Genomic DNA, 16,521 nt, shown 5'->3' with positions numbered 1-16,521 from the left:
TTAGAGTAGTTGACAAATATCATAATGGAGACGTGCATGTTGGGGGGCGGGGGGAGGGGGTGGGGTGGGGGGAGGGGGGTCGGTGTGTGGTGGGGGGTGTTATTTTGCGACACTGGGACAGAAATTGCTAATGTGTCGTTTCTCAACACCAGCTGCGGTTTTCTAAATTTAGATGTGACATGCTGTTTCCGGTTCCATATTCAATACAGGGACAAATATACAAATAACATAGCTCTACACTGTAAACACGGCATGTGCATACTGAAATTAAATTCTTTCCCAAATTCAGGGTGCTGTCCAACTTACCTGCATCAGCACCTGTAGTTGGTGGATTAGTAGGGAAACGGTAGCCTCCATTAAAAATGTCGTGGGAAAACCCATATACAGCAAATCTGCCTACAGAGCGGGCGATGTATCTGCTGCCGGTCGAACAGTTTGTTCCCGCTTTGTAATCACTGCCGGGGATGTCCACCCAGTCCAGTGTAGCAGGGGCCATATCACCAGTAAACACTTCAATATCCGTTACGCGTTGTTTAGTCAGGATGTTCATACAGTATGCATAAAAAATGAATGCACTGTTCACGAAATACGTAACTGGAACTACAACAGCAAACCCATGATCATATCCATTTCGGTTGTATGTACACAGGGTTGCCATGACAGGCCTTGTAGCAGTAAGATATAGACTCTCATTATAGGCGAGGTATTGGCGATATACACGGTTGTCACCCAGAGAGAATGTAGATCCATTGTTCAACATAATTTCAGTGTTGCTCTGGTCACTAATAACTTGCAGCTGGTATGTCCAGATCCTAAAATAGGGGTGGTCACCTGTATACATAACATACTCCGTTCCCATGATGTCGTACAGGAAATAGTTGCGTCACGGCCTTGAATTAATCGCCTAGCATTGTCCCACTAAACACAGCTACAGTGTTTGTTGTGTTGATTACAGTTCCAGTCAGGTCATAGTCACTCTTCATCATGAAGGTCTGATACTCATCTAGAATCACATGAATCGTGTTTCCGTCGTTGTAGGTCATGTTTTCATAGGTGACGTTCCCCTCCAGCATCAGCGTGATGTCCACGTCTGTCTTGTGGTTGTGGCTAGCTATCAATAACACCACGTGGCCCATGTCTCCCAGACAGGTGGATATTACATACCTTGACCCTAGGGCAGAGATCGGGAGGGGAGAAAAGATGCCATTTCCAATTTGTCTTTGAACGCCCATGTTCTTACCAAAGACATGGATTACGTAAGCCTTGTTTTCCACACCCACCGTCACCCACATTGCCGAATCTATGTTAGCATGAGTGATCCCGTATGGCGTTACAGTCCTTGTGTCGTTATATCCCAGCTGTGGATAATCAACCAGAAAGGATCCGCCTGTTTCCCCAGCTGCCACTGCAACTGTATCAGTATACGGCTGATATTGAAAATATGCCAGTAGGTAGCTCACACCTGGAAGAAGCATACACAGTTTGTTAGTAGGGTTTTAGATGGATAACAACTGTACATCAAAGCTTCTGACATTGTCAATTACATTGTTTTGTTCAACACTTCCTCGGCAAGTCACAGTGACGGTGTAACTGTAGTGCATTCTGAACATTCCCACGCTGAATGTAGTTTTACAGCGATACAGTTGGTTGTTATATGACTGTAAGTATACATATGTGGCCACATCTACCGAATGGAAGTGTGTGAAACAGTTAATATGAAAACATAAGTATGTGCATGTGTGCTGCTGTGGATATGAATACGTCCCACTGTTATTATCGTAGTTAGCGAATCAGAGAGTCGCCATACATTTGGGAAGAAAAGTTGAGCACTACCCTTCTTTATGTTCCTTTACCCCATCCTGTCATGTATCTCTGAACATATGACGTTGGTGTCTGATAAATGTATAAAATACCACCGATATCTGTTGAAAATGTAGCTTCAGAATATTGAGTGTTTCTTAAGATCGTCACAAGTTCTGAGTCATATGGTAAGAAGCAAAGCTTTAGAAGGATGTTCAAAAATCTTTAGCTAGTCAGTTAAAGCACATCACTTTAGATACTCGATTCCGGTATAGTATTTGAAAACCAGCATGTCATAATGGAAACAAAAACAAATGTGCCAAGTGATTTTAATATATTTTTATTTTATATGGAATGTGCTGACTCTGAAGCGACCATTCTTTGTTTTATCCCCATAATGCCGACATTTTACCAAAACTCAAATAATTGGTATATTCAGATATTATTAACCATTTCATATATGATAAGGCTTATAATATACTCAGCAACAAAAGTTCCTGTGGCACTAATATTTTAGTGTATTTTTCAAACAAGTAAAGTTTGTTTTTCAATATTGTAGTACTTGTTGACTTTTATGCAAGCCCCATGCATTTTACTAGCCAAGAATGGGTATAAAAACTTGCACGTTAACGGGATTCCATATGCATTGTTTAGCTGCGTGCTGACAACAACCACTCAGAAAAACAACAAAATTAGGCAATTATTCAACATTACGAAAAGCCACGCCTGTCCGAAAATGAGCGTCTGCGAGCCATTGGTATGCTTGAGTTAGGATCGAGTCAACGTGATGTTGCAAGACAATTTAACGTCCACAGAAACACCATTTGGTGTTTATGGCAACGTTGACAACCGATGAATGCAGTCAGAGACCATCCTCGGAATGGCTGACCACGCGTAACCAATAACCAACAAGACAACTGGTTTCGAACAACACACGTACGAAATCGATTCCAGTCAGCAACAGTGACTGCAAGAAGAATCCCTGGCCTTCGACGAATATCTTCACAAACCGTATGTCGTCGCCTCAGATGTGCAGGGATTGTCGCCAGAAGACCCGCCAGACGCGGGACGGCCATGCAGTGGGGAGAAGATCTATTCACTGACGAGTCTCGTTTTCACCCCAGCCGCAGCGATGGACGGATTCGAGAGAACCGACGTCGAGGTGAGTCATTGTGTCATGGAAGAAGATCGGTTCGGGGGCGGCAGCGTTATGGTATGGGGTGGGATTACAGCAAGACAGAGGACCCAATTCATAGTGGTAGAGGGAAATCTCAATGGACAGCGCTACCGCGTCCATCGGCCCTGTTGTTCTACCGTTTTTGCGTCGTCATGGCCTGGGCATTACCTTTCAACATGACAACGCCCGGCCTCATATTGCTTGACTTGTTCAGGATTCTCTTCAACAAAACAACGTGAATGTCATCCCCTGGCCGGCTCGCTCCCCTGATCGCTCACCAATCGAGCACATGTGTGATGAGATGGATCGGCGCCTTCGACGTCAACCACGTGTTCCAAAGACACTCCAGGAACTTCGAAACATGCTCCAGCAGATATGGACAGATATCCCACAGGACTTTGTGCGACAGCTGGTCCATTCCATGAGACGAACATGTGTTGCTTGGATCGCAACCAGAGGTGGACACACACGCTATTGATTTGTAAATTGACATTTTGGCATGTCCATGTTTTTTTTATGAAATCACGCATTTTCTCAGCCAGTATGGCAAATTAAACCATTTGAACATTTACAGGAGTCTTTTATCCGTTGCAAACCGAAATTGTTTCAGATTTGGTAAAAAACATAACTTTGCATTAAATCTTATTCGATGTCACAGGAACTTTTGTTGTTCAGTATAATATGTTTTAGTATTACAACTTTGAAATACATGTTTGTTATTCCTTATATTGTGTATACTTGCATCACATCGGGCTTTCCTCCCACATCAAGCTAACATGCCATGATATAACTGAAATACTGCTCAAAGCGGCTTTAAACAAATCTCGCATACTCAAAGAAAACTATGTCTGTACTTGTACCATCAGCGTATTCTTGTCCGCCAGTCTGGGTGTTCTTAGATACAGGTGTGGGTAGTGTCGTTGTACCTGCGGCAGTTGAGGCCGGGGTTTGTGTCGTCGGAGTTACTGAACCTAAACAGAAACAAGATCCTAGATACTCTTTTAAGAGTTGCTAGTCCGGTTTCAAATCACATACAATTCTTCTTAACATGAAAACAGCTGATATTAATGTCGCAGATTCGCGTATTAACTACTCTACATTCGATAGCTTGCGAACTTTCGGGAAATTTATGTCATGTCTAATTCACGCATGTGGAACATATATAATCCCTAAAATTACATGCTTATTATGTACATATACATATGACCTTTTTTGGTACTATTCTTTTGGTATCAAGACTCGTTTGTGCGTTCCAGCTCTTGTACAGATTCTATTTGAAATGCTCCAATTTGGAATGCTTCATGTAGTCGCAGCTGGCAAAACTACCTGAGACTCACATGTGGTAGGGGTATGTAATAAGGTTTCCTTCTCTGCAGTCATACAGAATATAGAATGACAGACACGACGTGACTAGGCCCTGGGGTTACTTTGACACAGGGGAACTCAGGCGTACAGTAGAGGCCATAACAACATGTGCAGACAAATATTCCCTTTGTCCTCCTTCACTGTATCAGGTCCTGTGGCGTTTCATTTTCTGTTTGGGAAAAGAGATAGAGCAAAAAACTAAATTGGACTCTCGGTACAGGAAAACAAATAAGCTTTTGAATGATCTACCTCCAAAGCTTTGATTCTAATTAAAGCCTGACACCGAGAGCCAGCGTCCCTGGTTTTGTTGAAAAAATTAATGATGAAATAAATCAGATACACCAACCAAAATCAAATGTCCGGAATCGAATGGAGAACCATAGCGATCTTAAATGAGAAAAGAGTCAAAACTCCAAAAGGAAGGTTGTGTATTGGCAAGAAACGATGAATGAAGTGAGACAGGCGAAAAGGTCAAACATAAACAAAGAAATTACATCTCAACCATTCCGAGATGTCAGTTTGAGTGAACTGTCAGTCTCGGAGCTCCGTGACTTCTTAGAAACTCATAATGTGACAACAAAGTCCACTTCAAGGCCCAAACTTCTGGAGATGGCAAGCAAACATAACTGATATTTGTACGTCTGTTTATGTGTTTAGGACATGTGATATCCTTGTGTTTAAGTTTAGCATAATGCAATATATTAATAATTTCTACCTGAAAATACATATCTTACCTCAGTGCAACATTTTGTTTATGTGGTGTGTTAGCTAATATTTCGACTTTTAAGGTGCTTGTATAATTGTTTTGTGCATGAGGTAATATCATCCCTTGTAGTTTTTTTCAAACAGGTTATATCGCAAAATATACTTGAAATGATTACATACTTTACATAATATACATCAATATATGATGAGAATATTAAAGTATTACGTACCAAAGTACCAAAGCATGTGTTATTGCAAAGAGCTGTTTTAAACGTGTCCTGAAAAAACTCAAATTATGATTATGATAGTCTCACTTGATTATCCCCCGAAACAGATTCAACTGGGCGAAAAAGGCAAAATAGTGGTAACAATTATGTGAATGTATCACAACAAATCAGGGATGACACCAGGTGTTAGCGAGCAAGGGGTCAGCATGTCCTGCTCTACTGGTAACGCCTATCGAGTCTTTGTTAAACATTGTCTTGATTACAATAATAACTAATTGTTATATCAAGCGGGCATGAAACACAAACATGTGTTGTTAAACCTAATTCTTTCTTCATAACAAACCCAGTAAACGTAAAAGATCAGTTGACACCATCGAAACAATGTACGTGTGGATAGGTATTCAAGGAATATGTAAAAGACAGGGTTGTTAAATCAGGGAATATGTATACTCACTGAAACGTTTAGGGAATATTCCCTGCATGAATCAGACATTACATATTTAATGTAGCATATACACTACATTCCAACATCATCGGTGAATACATTGGAAATATTCCGTGCAGTCGTTGTTTTTCAACCAACAAATCAAGCGACGGCGATAGAGCAACAACGAGTACACAGACCAACGAGCACTCAAACAACAGTAGGGTGCGCGCACAGTTTACGGTGTAGGGCTCATTTGACTTTAAACAGCCTCATTTGATTTAAACTGACTAAACAAATAGACACACGTCACTACTACACCGCATACCGGTGCAGCGTATACACAGCAAATTATCTCACCTTACATTAAAATTCTAGCTTCTGATTGGTTAAGGAGCGGGCAATTATTTTCCATATAGCCTGCTCATGTAGCCTGCTCATATACCCTGCTGAGAAATCAATCAGAACCTGCCTTAGGTAACTTGCTTATCTCACACCAGTATCATTGAGCTAAAATTATCCGATGTTTATCCGAGGGCATTGGGTAAATGGTTGTAAGGGTTTTACTGAGTGAAACTTTTGACATATATTCCCGGTCTGTATGAACGAATGTCAGTGAGATAAATTCGTTGTCAACCGATCCCTTCGGGCATGTGGTCTGATGTACCCTGTGTGATAGCCTATGTATCTGAGAACTGGGGGTATATAGGCTCTCACACAGGGTACATCACACCTGACGGCTTGGGGTACATAGGCTCTCACACCGGGTACATCACACCATGGCATATAACCCCCAAGATCGGTTGACAACTTATAGTGTAGATATTCAAAGCAATAGTATACCAGTATAACAGAGGGGAACACCAATAGGGGAGTCAAACCCAGGCGTAAAGTGTGGACAGACAACGATATAACCACAAGGCTACCTAACCAATCTTTTGATATAAGAAAAACTATGGGAAAACATGTACCAGCAGCTTACAGTAACTTCTATACAAAATCAGATATTTTGCACACGTCGGTGCGAAGTTCAGTCAGGATACGTCTGATAACGCCATAGATACGATAAACTCTTTCCAGGGGACTGTTGGTAAAGTGATGCTTAAGCCAACCAGAATGTTCTTATTACAACAAAAGATAACGTACCGTCAACGATTCCAAGGTATATCAGAAGTAGTGCCACCTCTATGAAACGCTCCATTGTTACAGACCTTCGCCTGTACTGTATAGAGCTGTGACTACGCTATGTTTTGCAGGGTGGTTTCAGGTAACCTGTAATGTTTGGGGGTCACCTCACTGTGCCCTCATCTATTGTATACTGCTTATGTTGATGGCCTGGCTGTATGATACAGGTGATACTGCTTGTGTTGATGGCCGGCTTTATGATACCGATAACATTGCTTGTGTTCATGGCCAGACTGATGATACTGATGGTGCTGCTTGTGTTCATGACCTAGCTGTATGATACCGATGATATTTTTTGTGTTGATGACCTGGGCCCCGTTCCAAAAAGCGATATTAGCGTTAAGATGATCGTAACTCCCATATTTTAACATAGGCTAAAAAGGATGATCGTAGCGCTAAGATCGCTTTGTGGAATGGGGCCCAGGCTGTATAATATTGATGATATCTTCACGTTAACATCTGAGATAACAGCCGTCTTTCCGGTCAATTTCTATGTAATTTTATCTGAAATCCAAGATTATGTTCATTTCCGTGTTTGCTGAACCCTGTGGCTCCTTTAGGAGAGTTACCTTGACATCAGTTCCTGGAAAAGCTTCCAGTTGCTCCACTTCCTCAACCAGCTGCTGGAGAAGCCTGCAGTGAAGGCCGAGACTCTGCTTGCCATGGCCGAGAAGTACCCTCACCTGGCCAAATCACACAATGCAAAGGTCAGTTGGTAGTGCAGTCAAAGCAGTAACAGAATCGATGCTATAAGATTATACCTTTTTCCTTATTTTGAATATTAGTTCTATCAATATTTTTTTTAAATGAGTAACAATGCTATTGAGGGCTACAAATATTCCCCAGAAACCTATTGTTTGTATGTCAGAAAATGTTTTATTTCAATATCTTTGGTTTGTTTCATGACTTAATTATAAAGATAATATGAAATGACCTTAAAGAAGTTGTGGTCGAACCCACAATCATAGGTTTCTGGCGTGCCCAAGGGACGCAGATCTGCACAGGGAATCGCTTATGATAAGAGGGGATATGCCAAATGTTTGCTGAATATATTAAACAGACAAAGGGCATAGAATTTCGGTGCACTTGGAAACATATTGAACCAGTTAGGTATTTAGATAAATGAAATGTTAAATAAGTATTGAAATGGTTTGCACTATAACAGACTCATTAAGGAATCATTTCATGGCATTCTAATCTCCCAGATGAGTTGTTTGCTGAATAACATTATCTTATTTTGTTCAAATTGGGATTTGGGGATTGGGATTCATATGTTCATACGTTCCCATGTATTTTAACTTTGTATTTGAACATTTAACATTTTAGCATTCAAAGCAATAACGTAAAACTAAGCATTAAAGCCGATTGTTCCGTATTGGCTCTGCTCTCTGTGAAATACAAGTCACCTCCACAAAGCCATAACATTAGTCATCAAATCTGTTAACATTTTTCAAGTGCAGATTTGGAATTATTACTGACATTTGCTTCTGCCACGGTCTAGATATCCCTAGTATCCCTATCAAAGGTAAAGTGGTGTGATATGTTCCATAAAATAATTCAGCCATCTCGGTTTCAGATCTGTTTGAGATGGGCCGAAATCTTCATCAAGAATGACTACCTTCACAGACATCAAGGACTTCCTTCATAGTCAAGGTAAGGAGGGCATGAATCATCCAGATAGGTGCGCTTCACATTTTTAACAAAAACGGCACCCAACCGACTTCCCACTTACCCCAATTATATTCCCCAGGGAAGGGAAGCACATATAACTCTTGACCTGTCATTCAAAGAAACAATGACATCTGATCATTTGGATAGTGTTGGCATATAGTCTTTATGCAGTATTCAGTGTACACACCTGTTTTTATACCATCCAAAAGTGCAATAAAACAGATTGAAATGTTATATATTAATGCATCAACAATAACAACTTGGGTTGGGGGGGAGTCCGCTGTGATAGTGCACTTATTCAGATGTCAGATTTAATACTTTTATACACATTCAATCTTATAATATCACTTTTCTTTATTTATCTCTCGGAATATGTGATGATAGTATCTGTCTATCATGATTTTAGGGTATATTTGAGTGGTTAGTGAGAGGGATCATGTCAATGTACCTCTGATTTAACACTGTTTGCTGAGTAATACTATACACAAAGTTGCACTTTATTACGTTTTCAACCATTTGATTCTGTCCAAGTTTTCAACGGACTTCCATGTTGAAGTAAGAAACTCTGTTATAAGGATCTAGGCAGTACGTTGCTCAGTGCGTTCTATCGATCACAACTTTGCCAGAAGACACTGGTGATCAGTCAGTTCAATCCCAGTCTGTGATATACGACACCTAACATGCTGTGATATGACGGACACACAAAGCTGAGTTAACAAGGCACTTGTTGAGTACACGATGCAACTGAACATGAAACATTGTACAGATACAATCGGTCTTTATATATATCTACATATTTTCACAGAACCACAGACCAGTCACTGTCATTAACTGATGGAGGACACAGGGAAGTGATATCATTCACGGATTCGTGAGTCCTTGATACAGAGGTATGTCCCTTGGTATCTAGTGATAGATTCATATGTACAGAGAAACTTTGTTGTCCCATCTGTTAAAAGGTTATTAGTCCAGACTCTTGTTGTTCCTGCTCTGTATGATATTTAACATATTCTCCTTTTGCAGGACAAGTTGATGTTATCGTGTTATTTTGATACGTGTACGACATACTCAGGGTTGAACACAATGCATAGTCCAATTGTTGCCTTGAATAGATTCAAGTTTTGTTACTTGTATATTTCCGTGCCTTTGATAATACAGTAAAGATATACAAATACATAATTGTATTGAGATCAAATTTTCCCTCAAGGTATCAATTTTGTTCTGAATTCATTTCAAAAGCACTGCATCACATCCAATGTCATAAGCAATAGAGAGAAATTAAATGTATTTTTCTGAGACTGTGAATTTTTAACAAGCTCAAACTATTGGGTAAACAAACTTCATGTAACTTTAGAAAGAGTTGGCACTGAGAATAACTTTGAAGTAGTCTAATCAATAGTAATATGTGTATAACATTGTTGTCACTCATTATTAAAATTCACTGCAACTATCATGCTTGGGAATTATCTTTTCTTATCAAATGTTGTCCTACATTGGTCAGATCTTTTTGTCATAGAACGGGGGCCAGGTTGTAGGTGCCTTGCATTAGACATATGGTTACTGCTTAACTTGAAATTAAGAAACTGAATTTAATCAGTGTGGCTCCAGGGTAATAGAACCCAGGCAAGAGAGGCGACGAAGGGGATCTGGCGGTCGGGCTCGCTGACTTGATTGATCCATGTCATCGTATTCCAGTTGCATGGATCGGTGCTCGTGATGGTTGTACTACTGTGGAGTGTGGCGTTAAACTACAAATAAACAAACACTCTGTTTTGTCATGTTCTTTATAACCGAAGTTGATTGACGACAGCAACAAATACATGTCTAGCCTCTGGAAGCATAATACTCCCGTGAAGATCCGGGTTAGATTGGGTCTTCAGAAACCCGTGTTTGTCATAAGGGGCGACAGTGCAGAGTTCAAAAACAAACAAACAGAAACAGCCATACACATAGATATGCTTCCTTGTTATACACTTTGAGTAAAACAGCAAACAATCAACATGAATGGGGAAACATTCGGTGCCAGGTCCATAGCAAATGCTTCTCATGAGGGGCGACTAACGGGATCGTGTGTCAGTCTTGCTAACTTAGTTGATGCATGTCATCGTACCAAATTGCCTAGATCAATGTTCAAGATGTCAATCACTAGACTGACTGATCCCGACTCCAGAGCGCAGTTCTACAACAAACAAACAGAAACAGCCATACACAAAGACAAGCTTCATTGTTATACACTTTGAGTGAAACAACAAACAATCAACATGAATGTTGAAACGGTCACAATCCGTGTCAAGTCCACAGCAAGTGTACATCAGTGTCCAGAGGTTAAGGCCATTTCACAAATTTCGATCTTCAAGCTCGTTTGTCTTGGAGAATCTAAAATGTAAACCAAATGTCAAACATGAAGCATTTATTACAACTAGAAAAGGGGATATTGATAAAAACAGATACTTCAATGTTTTAACACACATCGTTCTACAATGCAAGTGGCCTTTGCCACAAACACGGATTTGGTTGTGACAAACAGCAACACTATGAATGCGAATCTGGATTCGAACCCATGATTATCGGTTTCTGGCACACTGTGGCACACATCTGCAAAGCGAATCCATCGGCTTAGACGACAGGGCCACCCGTGTCCCTCTTACCCGATTATATATATATATCAGCTCACTTCGTTATAACTCTAGTTAATTCATTCCATTTGATGACATCAGTTAATTCATGTCAGACTCAGGAAACAAACATACCCTAAGTGTAGATCCGGGATAGAATGGGTCTTCAGCAGACCATGCTTGTCAGGGGCGACTAACGGGATCGGGTGGTCAGGCTCGCTGACCTGGTTGATACATGTTTCCGTAACCCCATTGTGTAGACGGATGCTCATGGTGGCAATCACTGGATTGTCTGGTCCAGACTCGCGTGTAGCGTTAAGCAACTAACAATCAAACAAATAAACAAACTTAACATAGAATACCACATTATTGTAGGCTTTGATCAAAACAACAAACAATCAGCAAGAAAGGGGAAACAATCACATTCCTTGAGATACGGAGTCCACTCCACATTTACATCACAGCGCTCAGAGGTTAAGCCATTTCACAAATGTCGATTTTCAAGTTCATTTGTCTGAGAATCTAAAATATCTGCGCAATGTTAAACATATAGCAAGTACTGCGAGAGAAGGGGACTTTGATCAACATATAACATAATCTATATATTGAACAGTTGAGTCCTTGTGGTTCTACAGTGCATGTGAAGTAACTGCTGAACATGGCCCATAATGTCTAAACAAACAATTTACTGCCATGTCACTTCAGACATGTACCCATCAGTCTGGACCCCCGTCAGTCCGGACCCCCGTCAGTCCGGACCTTCTGGACGCATTCTGATACGCCGTCCTTTTTGTACACACCTGAGGAAATGTTAGGCATAGGAAAGGACCCATGGCAAGAGTCATTTTATTACCCGTCTACTCTTCTGTTTCTGTGAACCACACAGTACGATACAACCACCTTGCAGTCATCTGGAGAAGCATGCACTGTCCTTGTTCAACCTATAAGCAGGTATCAGCATCAAAATGAGATCAGTGTCACGTGTATATATATATTCTAAACATGACGAACTATTAAACTGAATAAAGAGAGACGTTTAACTTTTCCCCAGGTGTATAACAGTAGATGTCACGAGCTCAATCCAAGCAGTCCACTATTCATTTCAAACTAACTGTTTGTATAATATCACCAGTCCTTACAATCCATCACTAGTCTCGGACCAGCAGACAAGTGGCCGAGACTAGTGATAACTACGTAACTCCCAACCAATGATTCGTTGACACAAATATTTCATCGCCTGGTAAATAAAGGGTTCCACTGTACCATACTGTTTAAGTGTATACTTTATATGTAACTGTTTTGATATCTGATTGCTGACACAGTATTGGATATATGAGTCAGAGTATTATAATAATGTAAACGGTCGGAATGAGATCTACAAACTATGCTTATAAAGGGTGTTCTTTTAGTGTAATAAATCATATTACCTTTGCAGCAACACCTGTATATTCTAAAGGACAAGATTGTTGTGGAGAGAAGAAAGCAAAGTTGAATAGTATTAATGTTCAAAGTCAATTTATCAATTTGAGTGATTATTGGAAACAGTTCAACAACAACAGTCTTTTACTTAATTAATCTATTCACATGCTAATAATATATATAGGAAGATAAATCATGGTTTTGTACGGTAAACGTGATATATCATTGAAATATTTCTTAAATGTGCATAGTCAACATTTATGAATGATAAGAAAAGTGAGAGTACAAATAATAAATAAAGCAGAGCAATTAAGGGCGACAAACGTTGGAGTTAGTGTAAACAACAAACGGAAGTTGACAGAATTGATTATTGAATGCACACATCCTCTTTCATCACTTCACACACATTCAGTCATGACGCCCTCTCAATGTTATTGACATGTGAACATTCAAAATGAGAGGAAGACCTTCTATGTGTCAAGTACACTCACAATGACTGCAGTTTGGTGGTATAGTAATTGTACATGAATTGTCTTACCTACTCCTAAATTATTAGAGTAGTTGACAAATATCATGATGGAGACGTGCATGTCTCAGATCCTTTTTTCTGATAGTAGACTCTACTGCATTTCAAACTGCATATGTAATCACACAAATATATTTTTGTAGAATAAGGAATAATACAGACGTCAATGTAAGGCACATTAATTTACACAAAACATCGCAAATGATGTATTTCATATATTTTTGTAAAAACAAAGAGGCTTTTACAAGAAACAATAGTGTTTTAGTATAAAAGATGAGGTAAACCTAATGAAACAAAAATAATCAATAGATGCAAAAACAAATATGGGCATACTTTATACAGGTGGGGACGGCAATTACATAAATGTCCGCCGATTTAAACTTCCTTGGGCGAGCCTGTACCAATGAAAGTTGTCCGGGGGAGGCGGTCGCTGTGTGGTTGTGGGTGTTATTTTGCGACACTGGGACAGAAGTTGCTAATGTGTCGTTTCTCAACACCAGCTGCGGTTTTCTAAATTTAGATGTGACATACTGTTTCCGGTTCCAAATTCACTACAGGGATAAATGTACAAATAACACAGCTCTGCACTGTAAACACGGTATGTGCATACTGAAATTAAATTCTTTCCCAAATGCAGATGTGTCGTCCAACTTACCTGCATCAGTACCTGTAGTTGATGGATCAGTAGGGATACGGTAGCCTCCATTGAACATGTCGACGTAAAACCCATATGCTGCGAATCTGCTGGCAGAGCGGACGATGTATCTGCTGAATGAACAGTTTCTTCCCGCTTTGTATTCACTGTCAGGGATGTCCACCCAGTCCAATGTAACAGGGGCCATATCACCAGTAAACACTTCAATATCTGTTACATGTCGTTTAGTCATTATGTTTATACAGTTTGTATTAGGAATGAATGCACTGTTCACGAAATACGTAACTGGAACTACAACAACAAACCCGTGATGATATGCCTTAGAGCTGTTTCTACACAGGGTTGCTATGACAGGTCTTGTGGCAGTAAGATATAGACTCTCATTATAGGCGAGGTATTGGCGGTATACACGATTCTCACCCAGAGAGAATGTAGATCCATTGTTCAACATAATTTCAGTGTTGCTCTGGTCACTAATAACTTGTAGCTGGTATGTCGCGTTCCTATGAAAGGAGCCGTCACCTATATACATAACGTACTCCGTCCCATGATGTCGTACAGGTAATAGTTGCGTCATGGCCGTGAAGTAATCGTCTCTCATTGCCCCACTGAACACAGCTACAGTGTTTGTTGTGTTGATTACAGTTCCAGTCAGGTCATTGTCACTCTTCATCGTGAAGGTCTGATACTCATCTAGAGTCACATGAATCGTGTCACCGTTGTTGTAGGTCATGTTGTCATAGGTGACGTTCCCCTCCAGCATCAGTGTGATGTCCACGTCCGTCTTGTGGTTATGGTTAGCTATCACCAACACCACCTGGTCCGTGTATCCAAAGCAGGCGGATACTACATACCTGGAACCTAGGGCAGAGATCGGGAGGGCTGAAAAGATGCCATATCCACAGAGTCCGTGAACGCCCATGTCCTCACCAAAGACGTGGATTATGAAAGCCTTGTTTTCCACACCCACCGTCATCCTCAATAATGTATCTATGTATACCAAAGTGTACCCATAGGGCGTTACAGTCCTTGTGTCGTTATATCCCAGCTGTGGATAATCAACCTGAAAGGATCCCCCTGTTTCCCCAGCTGCCACTGCAACTGCATAACTAGCCGGCCAGTAATACTGAATGTATACCAGGAGGTAGCCTACACCTGGAAAAAGTATACACAGTTTGTTAGTTGTGTTTTAGAATGGATAACGACGGTACAAGCTAGCTTCTGACTACTGATAATGTTAACGTATCACTTGACTAAGCATTGTATGCCTGGGGTTGAAATACATGACATTGATGTTACAAACCAAATGATGAAAATAGATTAAACAAATTAAAAGTTATTTTACACACTTACCAAAATCAAGGCGGCCTGTAAATATACGATCTGACAAACAACTACAACAGCAGCGTGAATAACAGCCTACTAGCGCGTCCATTGTCAATCGCAGCGTTTTGTTCATCACTTCCTCAGCAAGTCACAGTGACGGTGTAACTGTAGGACATTCTGAACATTCCCACGCTGAATGTCGTTGTCACTCGTTTAGATTGACTATGTGTTTTACAGCGATACAGTTGGTCGTTATATGACTGTCAGTATAAAAATGTTGTCACATCTACCGAATGAGAGAGTCGCCATTTGGAAAGAAAAGCTGAGCACCACCCCTTCTTTATGTTCCTATACCCCGAACTTCCTTGTATCTCTGTACATATGACGTTGATGTCTGATATATGTATATGATACCACCGATATCTGTTGACAAGTTGGCTTCAGAATATTTAATGTTTCTCAAGATCGTCACGAGTTCTGAGTCATATGATATGATGCAAAGCTTTAGAAGGATATTCAAAAATCTATTGCTATGAGTCAGTAGAAGCACATCACCTTAGATACTCGATTGCAGTATAGTATTTCAAAACGAGCATGTCATAATGGATTTTAATAATGATTTTAATTTTATTTTTTTTTATATCGAATGTACTGATTCCGAGCCGACCATTTTCTGTTTTGTCACAACAATGCCGAGCTCTAGGCAGGGAAATAACAAGTACCATCCTTCAAGTACCGTGATGAGATTTGACGCGACCAGGGGATGGAACCACCGAACTTTTGCTCTCCGGCCAAACGCTCTAACCACTACACCCCTGAGGGGGTCGCACCCCAGAGCACACTAGATAAGACACCAAACCAACATCAACAATGAAAGTTGACAACATAACCAAAACAATAAACAGTAAAACTATAATTCATAAACTGTGATCAAAGACAATGTATACAATTTACCCAAACACAAATACTGGATGTATTTAGATATTATTAACCATTTTATATATTATGAGCCTTTTAATGTTATATCTTAGGATTACAACTTTGAAATACATGTTTGTTAATCCGTTATATTGTTTTAATTGCATCACATCGGGCTTTCCTCCCACATCAAGCTGATATGCCATGATATAACTGAAATACTGCTCAAAGCGGCTTTAAACAAATCTCAAAGAAGCTATGTCTATACTTATACCCTCAGGATATTCTTGTCCGCCAGTCCGGGTGTTGTTAGATACAGGTGTGGGTAGTGTCGTTGGACCTGCGGCAGTTGAGGCCAGGGTTGGTGTCGTCGGAGTTGACGAGCCTAAACAGAAACTAGATCTTAGATACTCTTTAAAGAGTTGCTAGTCCGAGGTTTCAAATCACATAAAATTCTTCTTAACATGAAAACTAATATTAGTGTCGCAGATTCGCGTATTAAGTTCAA

The 16,521-nt window shown here is 40.3% G+C and overlaps 1 pseudogene; it reads right to left on the bottom strand.

The window, feature by feature from the left end:
* The window catches only part of LOC139458542 (uncharacterized), a 29,459-nt pseudogene that overhangs the window by 1,111 nt on the left and 11,827 nt on the right, over positions 1 to 16,521 (bottom strand).

Source organism: Haliotis cracherodii, unplaced genomic scaffold (assembly GCF_022045235.1).
Source record: "Haliotis cracherodii isolate W230 unplaced genomic scaffold, xgHalCrac1.p SCAF_13, whole genome shotgun sequence".
Lineage (NCBI taxonomy): Eukaryota > Metazoa > Mollusca > Gastropoda > Lepetellida > Haliotidae > Haliotis > Haliotis cracherodii.
Note: the sequence above shows the minus strand (reverse complement) of the source record. Positions and strands in the feature narration are given on the sequence as shown.